The following is a 9,818-nucleotide window of genomic DNA, read 5'->3' as shown; positions in this document are numbered from 1 at the left end:
TTACTGGGAATTTACTGAGTAAGTTGCTGAGTAATATAATTAGAATTTGCTAAGGAATTTGCTCAGAAATTACAGAAAATTTACTTAGCAATTTTATGACAATTTACTTAGTAATTTATAGAGAATTTACAGGGACTTCACTAAGAATTCAGTATGTAATTTTTTGAGAATTTACTGAAAATTTAATGAGTAATTTACTAAGTAATGTACTGAGAATTTTCTGAGCAATGTACTAAGTAATTTACTGAGAATTTAATGAGTAATTTACTGGGAATTTACTGAGTAATTTACTGAGAATAAACTTAGTAATTTACGGTGAATTTACTGAGTAATTTACTACGTAATATACTGAGAATTTACTGAGTAATTTACTGAGAATTCACAGGGATTTTTCTAAGTAATTTATTGAGAATTTACTAAGTTTTTACTGAGTAATTTACTTAGAATTTTCTGGGAATTTACTTAATAATTTACTGAGTAATTTATAGAGCAATTTACAGAGAATTTTCTGGGAATTTACTTAATAATTTATTGAGTAATTTATTAAGAATTTATTTGAAATTTACTGAGTAAATTACTAAGAATTTACTCGGAATTTACAGAGTAATTTACTGAGAATTTTCTAGTAATTTACTGAGTAATTTACGGGGAATTTACTAGGTTGTTTACTTAGAATTTCCTGAGTAATTTAATGAGAGTTTATTGAGTAATTTATTGAAAATTTACTCGGAATTTAAAAGTAATTTACTGAAAATATACTGAGTAATTTATTGGAAAGTTACTGAGTAATTTACCGAGTAATTGACTGTGTAATGCATTGAGTAATTTACTGAGCAATTTACTGAGTAATTGACTGTGTAAAACACTAAGTAATTTACTAAGAATTTACTGAGCAATTTGCTGAGTAATTTACTGGGAATTTACAATGTAATTTACTAAGAATTTACTGGGAATTTGCAGAGTAATTTACTGAGACGTTACTGAGTAATTTACTGAGAATTTATTGAGAATTTACTGGCTTTTAACTGAGTGATTTACTGAGGAATTTACTGAGTAATTTTCTGAGAATTTGCTGAGGATTTACTTGGAATTTACTGAATAATTTACTAAGTGATTTGCTGAGTAATTAATTGAGAATTTACTGAGCAACTTACCAAGAATTCACTGGGAATTTACTGAGTAATTTACAGAGAATTTTTTTCGTAATTTGCTGGGAATTTATTTAGTAATTTACTGATAATTATTTAGAATTTACTGGAAATTTACTGTGTAATTTACCGAGAATTTACTGGGAATTTACTGAGTAATTTACTGCGAATTTTTCTTTATAGTTTACTTAGAATTTACTGACTAATTTACTTAGTAATTTATCGAGTAATTAATAGGGAATTTACTGTGTAATTTATAGAGAAATTTAATGAGAATTTACAGGGAAAGTACTGATTAATTTACTGAGTCATTTTCTGGAATTTACTTTGAATTTAGTGCGAATTTACTGTGTAATTTACTGGGAATTTACTGGAAATTTACTGAGTAAGTTGTTGAATAATTTAATTAAAATTTACTGAGTAATTTGCTCAGAAATTACAGAGAATTTACTTAGCAATTTTCTGAAATTTACTCAGTAATTTATAGAGAATTTGCAGGGACTTCACTTAGAATTTAGTAAGTAATTTTCTGGGAATTTACTGGAAATCTAATGAGTAATTTACTAAGTAATATACTAAGAATTTTCTGAGCAATGTACTAAGTAATTTTCTAAGAATTTAATGAGTAATATACTGATAATTTACTGGGAATTTACTGAATAATTTTCTGAGAATTAACTTAGTAATTTATGGTGAATTTACTGAGTAATTTACTACGTAATATACTGAGAATTTACTGAGTAATTTATTTGAAATTTACTCGGAATTTACGAAGTAATTTACTGAGAATTTACAGGGATTTTTGTAAGTAATTTATTGAGAATTTACTAAGTTTTTACTGAGTAATTTACTTAGAATTTTCTGGGAATCTACTTAATAATTTACTAAGTAATTTATAGAGCAATTTACAGAGAGTTTTCTGTGAATTTACTTAATAATTTACTGAGTAATTTATTAAGAATTTACTTGAAATTTACTGAGTAAATTACTGAGAATTTACTCGGAATTTACTGAGTAATTTACTGAGAATTTTCTGGTAATTTACTAGGTTGTTTGCTTAGAATTTCCTGAGTGATTTACTGAGATTTTATTAAGTAATTTATTGAAAATTTACTCAGAATTTAAAAGTAATTTACTGAAAATATACTGAGTAATTTACTGCAAAGTTACTGAGTAATTTACCGAGTAATTGACTGTGTAATGCACTGAATAATTTACTAAGAATTTACTGAGCAATTTACCGAGTAATTGTGTAACAACACTCACCTTATTCTTGTCATACTTACATACATTTCTGCATGAACCTGCCTTGTTATTTTGATTTGAAGGTTTTGTCTTGCCTTGATTGCTTAAAGTTGTTTACACGATTTTGTTCCTTGCTTAGTGTGTGTGCATAGCCGAGGTCATCTTGAGCTTAGTCCGCCTTTGACCCTTTGTACTTAGAACTATCTTGAGGTCTTGTTTAACCCCATCTTCACCTCGGGCATTCTTTGCCGAGATGTTTTGCACTTGAACCTTGTCCTTGGGCAGGTATGGCCTAGGCCGAGATGTGGCACACCCCGGCCAAGGTGTGGCACAGCTTAGTCAACTGTCGTCCTCCCTAGCCGGTGTTTTTCTATCCCGTTGCTGGACCCTTGTTTTGAGCCGATGTCATCTCTTTGCCGATGTGTCTTACCCGAGCTTGCTGCATACGATTTGTCAGAGGCTGTCTTGTCTATCAATCACCTTTTTGGAGCTGAACCAACCCGATAATGCCACGTGTCCGAGCTGTTTGTTAAGGCAGCCGACAGACCTTGAAACAAATCATTTCTTGTCTCAAATCTTTGTTTTAGAGAGAGAAGCTCTAGAAAGGAGGAAGAAGAGTTCTTGAGTGAGAGTAGTCTTCCAAGCTTGATCTTTGTGGTTTGAACCGTTGGATCCGAGTTTCGAGGTTAGAATCTTGATCTCCTTTGGTTGTTCTTGCTGATTATCTAGCTGCATTGCATGATCGGATTTGTTTGCATGACATGCATCGTTTTGGAGTTGGTTTGGAAAGAGAAAATGGTTTTTCATGTGTTCTTGAACAAAGTCTCATTTTGATCGAAAAGTTTGGAACGAAAACCATGTTTTGTGTTTGTTCTTGCATGACCTTTCTTGAACGGGTACCCAGGTCCCTATTTTGCACTCTTGGCATGAAAACTCAGATTTTTATAACAAGTTGTGAACTTGCATCCATCTTTCAAATGATCATGTTCTTCATATTCTTCAAAGGGAAACCCAGGTTTTTCTGACTTTGTTTAGCGGGACCTCGGCGTAGTCCTGGACGGTACCCAGTGTGTTTTCTCGAACGGGAGCAGTGTGTAAGCTCCCAGCTTGTTTTGTTTTGTCTTTGACTTAGACCTGGCATGAATGACGAGATCATTTGCATGTATATATAGAGCTTGCTTTGAGAATGTGACTTGCCATGTGATTGTAGGTCCTTGATATTGCTTTGAGTCTGCACCTGAAGAACTAGGTGAGTGGTATTATTGATAAAGCTATGTTATACTTGTTTTGATAAACCTTGCTTGCCTTGTTTTGACAAAGTATTTTGTTAGCATGAATAAATAGCTCTTGTTTGATGTGCCAAGTATACTCCTTGTTGATGCCACCTTTGAAAAGGATACGGTCCTTGTTAAATCGGGCTACGGGCCTAAGTAACACAAGTCCCTTGTACTGGAGGACTCTAAACTTTCGCAGAACTAAGTATAAAAGGATACGGTCCTTGTTAAATCGGGCTACGGGCCTAAGTAACACAAGTCCCTTGTGCTGGAGGACTCTAAACTTTCGCAGTACCAAGGTAATGAATGATGAATACGGTTCATCCCTTGCTTCGCCGATGTTATGATACTTGAATGATGAATACGGTTCATCCCTTGCTTCGCCGATGTTATGATACTTGAATGATGAATACGGTTCATCCCTTGCTTCGCCGATGTTCGATACTTGAATGATGAATACGGTTCATCCCTTGCTTTGCCAATGTTCGATACTTGAATGATGAATACGGTTCATCCCTTGCTTCGCCGATGTTATGATACTTGAATGATGAATACGGTTCATCCCTTGCTTCGCCGATGTTATGATACTTGAATGATGAATACGGTTCATCCCTCGCTTCGCCGATGTTATGATACTTGACTGATGAATACGGTTCATCCCTTGCTTCGCCGATGTTATGATACTTGAAGGATGAATACGGTTCATCCCTCGCTTTGCTAAAGTTTTGATGTGTTTCGTTTTGAAGGACCTCGGCTATATTCATGCAAAACCTTTATTTTTAGTACCATTCACTGAGTTTTGTACTCACCCCTCTATATATATGTAGGTGATGAGCAGGACGGCGGCGACGCCTAGATTGTTTTGGATGCTTGCTTTGGATTCGTGCTTATGTCGGTTTTACTTTTGTATTTACGTCGGCGATGCCCTGTTTTACATGCCGGCAAATCTTGAAAATCATGCTTCTTGACTTGTATTAACTGTATTTTGTACATATCGGTTCGAGAAGCCTTTTGATCAAGATGTAACATGTATTTTACCTTGTTGTATCTAAGTTGTAAAGTTAATTGGAATGTTTGGCATTGCTTTAATCTACGCACAGCTCTTATGGACCACTTGTATTTGACTTATTGCTTCCGCATTTGTGAGCCCCCTATATCCATACTCTGATTGTGTTGAGTTTTGAAAAGTTGGCCTTCGGTAATTACGGATTACTGGCCATCGCGGCACCAAACTACTAGGGGCGGTTTGGGGTTGTGACAAATTGACTGTGTAATACACTGAGTAATTTACTAAGAATTTACTGAGCAATTTGCCGAGTAATTTACTAGGAATTTACTAAGAATTTACTAGGAATTTGCAAACTAATTTACTGAGACGTTACTGAGTAATTTACTGAGAATTTATTGAGAATTTACTGGCTTTTAACTAAGTGATTTACTGAGGAATTTACTGAGTAATTTTCTGAGAATTTCCGAAGGAATTACTTGGAATTTACTGAATAATTTACTGAGTGATTTGTTGAGTAATTAATTGAGAATTTACTTAGCAATTTACTAAGAATTCAGTGGGAATTTACTGAGTAATTTACATAGAATTTTCTCAGAAATTTACCGGGAATTTATTTAGTAATTTACTGAGTAATTTACTGATAATTATTTGGAATTTACTGAGCAATTTACCGAGAATTTACTGGGAATTTACTGTGAATTTTTCTTTCTAACTTACTTAGAATTAACTGACTAATTTACTTAGTAAGTTATTGAATAATTAACAGGGAATTTACTGTTTAATTTACTGAGAATTTACAGGGAATGTACTGATTAATTTACTGAGTAATTTTTTGGAATTTACTTAGAATTTAGTGCGAATTTACTGAGTAATTTACTAGGAATTTACTTGGAATTTACTGAGTAAGTTGCTGAGTAATTTAATTAAAATTTACTGAATAATTTTCTCAGAAATTACAGAGAATTTACGTAGCAATTTTCTGAGAATTTACTCAGTAATTTATAGAGAATTTACAGGGACTTCACTTAGAATTTAGTAAGTAATTTTATGAGAATTTACTAGAAATTTAATGAGTAATTTACGAAGTAATGTACTGAGAATTTTTTGACCAATGTACTGAGTAATATACTGGGAATTTACTGAGTAATTTACTGAGAATTAACTTAGTAATTTACAGTGAATTTACTGAGTCGTTTACTACGTAATATACTGAGAATTTACTGAGTAATTTATTTAAAATTTACTTAGAATTTATGAAGTAATTTACTGAGAATTTACATGGATTTTTCTAAGTAATTTATTGAGTATTTACTAAGTTTTTATTGAGTAATTTACTTAGAATTTTCTAGGAATCTACTTAATAATTTACTGAGTAATTTATTAAGAATTTATTTGAAATTTACTGAGTAAATTACTGAGAATTTACTCAGAATTTAATGAGTAATTTACTGAGAATTTTCTGGTAATTTACTGGGAATTTACTGGGTTGTTTACTTAGAATTTCCTGAGTAATTTACTGAGAGTTTATTGAGTAATTTTTTGAGAATTTACTCAGAATTTAAAAGTAATTTATTGAAAATTTAGTGAGTATTTTACTGAAAAAATAGTGAGTAATTTATTGGAAACTTGCTGAGTAATTTACCGAGTAATTGACTGTGTAGTGCACTGAGTTATTTACTAAGAATTTACTGAGCAATTTACCGAGTAATTGACTGTGTAATACACTAAGTAATTTACTAAGAATTTACTGAGCAATTTGCCGAGTAATTTACTGGGAATTTACAATGTAATTTACTAAGAATTTACTAGGAATTTGCAGAGTAATTTATTGAGACATTACTGAGTAATTTACTGAGAATTTATTGAGAATTTACTGGCTTTTAACAGAGTGATTTACTAAGGAATTTACTGAGTAATTTTCTAAGAATTTACTTGGAATTTACCGAAAAATTTACCGAGTGATTTGCTGAGTAATTAATTGAGAATTTACTGAGCAATTTACTAAGAATTCACTGGGAATTTAGTGAGTAATTTACAGAGAATTTTCTCAGTAATTTGCTGGGAATTTATTTAGTAATTTACTAATAATTATTTGGATTTTACTGGAAATTTACTGAGTAATTTACCGAGGATTTACTGAGTAATTTACTACGAATTTTTCTTTGTAGTTTACTTAGAATTTACTGACTAATTTACTTAGTAATTTATCGAGTAATTAACAGGGAATTTACTGTGTAATTTACATAGAAATTTAATGAGAATTTGTAGGGAATATACTGATTAATTTACTGAGTAATTTTCTGGAATTTACTTAGAATTTAGTGCAAATTAACTGAGTAATTTACTGGGAATTTACTTGGAATTTACTGAGTAAGTTGCTAAATAATTTAATTAAAATTTACTAAGTAATTTGCTCAAAAATTACAGAGAATTTACTGAGCAATTTTCTGACAATTTACTCAGTAATTTATAGAGAATTTACAAGGACTTCACTTAGAATTTAGTAAGTAATTTTTTGGGAATTTACTGGAAATTTAATGAGTAATTTACTAAGTAATGTACTGAGAATTTTCTGAGCAATGTACTGAGTAATTTACTGAGAATTTAATGAGTAATTTACAACGTAATATACTGAGAATTTATTGAGTAATTTATTTAAAATTTACTCGGAATTTACGAAGTAATTTACTGAGAATTTACAGGGATTTTTCTAAGTAATTTATTAAGAATTTACTAAGAATTTACTGAGTAATTTACTTAGAATTTTCTGGGAATCTACTTAATAATTTACTGAGTAATTTATAGAGCAATTTACAGAGAATTTTCTGGGAATTTACTTAATAATTTACTGAGTAATTTATTAAGAATTTACTTGAAATTTACTGAGTAAATTACTGAGAATTTACTCGGAATTTACAGAGTAATTTACTGAGAATTTTCTGATAATTTACCGAGTAATTTACTGTGAATTTACTAGGTTGTTTACTTAGAATTTCTTGAGTAATTTACAGAGAGTTTATTGAGTAATTTATTGAAAATTTACTCAGAATTTAAAAGTAATTTACTGAAAATATACTGAGTAATTTATTGGGAAGTTAGTGAGTAATTTACCGAGTAATTGACTGTGTAATGCACTGAGTAATTTACTAAGAATTTACTGAGTAATTTACTAAGAATTTACTGAGCAATTTGCCGAGTAATTTACTGGAAATTTACAATGTAATTTACTAAGAATTTACTAGGAATTTGCAGAGTAATTTACTGAGACGTTACTGAGTAATTTACTGAGAATTTATTAAGAATTTACTGGCTTTTAACTGAGTGATTTACTGAGGAATTTACTGAGTAATTTTCTGAGAATTTGCTGAGGAATTACTTGGAATTTACTGAATAATTTACTGAGTGATTTGCTGAGTAATTAATTGAGAATTTACTAAGAATTCACTGGGAATTTACTGAGTAATTTACAGAGAATTTTCTCAGAAATTTATTGGGAATTTATTTAGTAATTTACTGATAATTATTTGAAATTTACTCGAAATTTACTGAGCAATTTACCGAGAATTTACTGGGAATTTACTGAGTAATTTACTGTGAATTTTTCTTTGTAATTTACTTAGAATTTACTGACTAATTTACTTAGTAATTTATCGAGTAATTAACAGGGAATTTACTGTGTAATTTACAGAGAAATTTAATTAGAATCGGTAGGGAATGTACTGATTAATTTACTGAGTAATTTTCTGGAATTCACTTAGAATTTACTGCGACTTTACTGAGTAATTTACTGGGAATTTACTTGAAATTTACTGGGAATTTACTAAGAATTTACTGGGAATTTACAGAGTAATTTACTTAGAATTTACTGAGAATTTACTAACTTTTAACTGAGTGATTTACTGAGTAATTTACTACCGATTTACTGAGGAATTTACTGAGTAATTTGCTGAGAATTTGCTGAGGATTTACTTGGAATTTATAAAATAATTTACTAAGTTATTAATTGAGAATTTTCTGAGCAATTTACGAAGAATTCATTGGGAATTTACTGAGTAACTTATAGAGAATTTTCTCAGTAATTTACTGGTAATTATTCTGAATTTACTGGAAATTTACTGAATAATTTACCCTGAATTTACTTGTAATTTACTGCGAATTTTCTTTGTAATTTACTTAGAAGTTACTGACTAATTTACTTAGTAATTTATCGAGTAATTTACAGGAAATTTACTGTGTAATTTACACAGGAATTTAATGAGAATTTACAGAGAATGTACTGATTAATTTACTGAGTAATTTTCTAGAATTTACTTAGAATTTAATGCGAATTTACAGAGTAATTTACTAGGAATTTAGTTAGCAATTTACTTGAAATGTACTGAGTAAGTTGCTGAGTAATTTAATTAGAATTTATTGAGTAATTTGCTCAGAAATTACGGAGAATTTACTTAGCAATTTTCTGAGAATTTACTCAGTAATTTATAGAGAATTTACAGGGACTTCACTTTGAATTTAGAAAGTAATTTTTTGCGAATCTACTGGAAATTTAATGTGTAATTTACTAGCTAATGTACTGAGAATTTTTTGAGCAATGTACTGAGTAATTTTCTGAGAATTTAATGAGTAATTTACTGGGAATTTATTAAGTAATTTACTACGTAATATACTGAGAATTTACGGAGTAATTTTTTGGGAATTTACTGAGTAATTTATTTAAAATTTACTCGGAATTTACGAAGTAATTTACTGAGAATTTACAGGGATTTTTCTAAGTAATTTATTGAAAATTTACTAAGTTTTTGCTGAGTAATTTACTTAGAACATACTAGGAATTTATAGAGTAATTTACAGTTAATTTACTTGGAATTTACTAAAAAATTTACTAAGTAATTTATTAAGAATTTTCTTGAAATTTACTGAGTAAATTACTGAGAATTTACTCGGAATTTACTGAGCAATTTATTGAGAATTTTCTGGTTATTTACTGAGTAATTTACTGGGAATTTATTGGGTAATTTACTTAAAATTTCCTAAGTAATTTACTGAGAGTTTATTGAGTAATTTATTGAGGATTTACTCGGAATTTAGGAGTAATTTACTGAAAATTTAGTGAGTAACTTATTGAAAATATACTGAATAATT

This window comes from Camellia sinensis, chromosome 4 (genome assembly GCF_055761805.1).
Source record: "Camellia sinensis isolate YWXY chromosome 4, ASM5576180v1, whole genome shotgun sequence".
NCBI classification, from domain to species: domain Eukaryota; kingdom Viridiplantae; phylum Streptophyta; class Magnoliopsida; order Ericales; family Theaceae; genus Camellia; species Camellia sinensis.
This window is presented reverse-complemented; position numbering follows the sequence as displayed.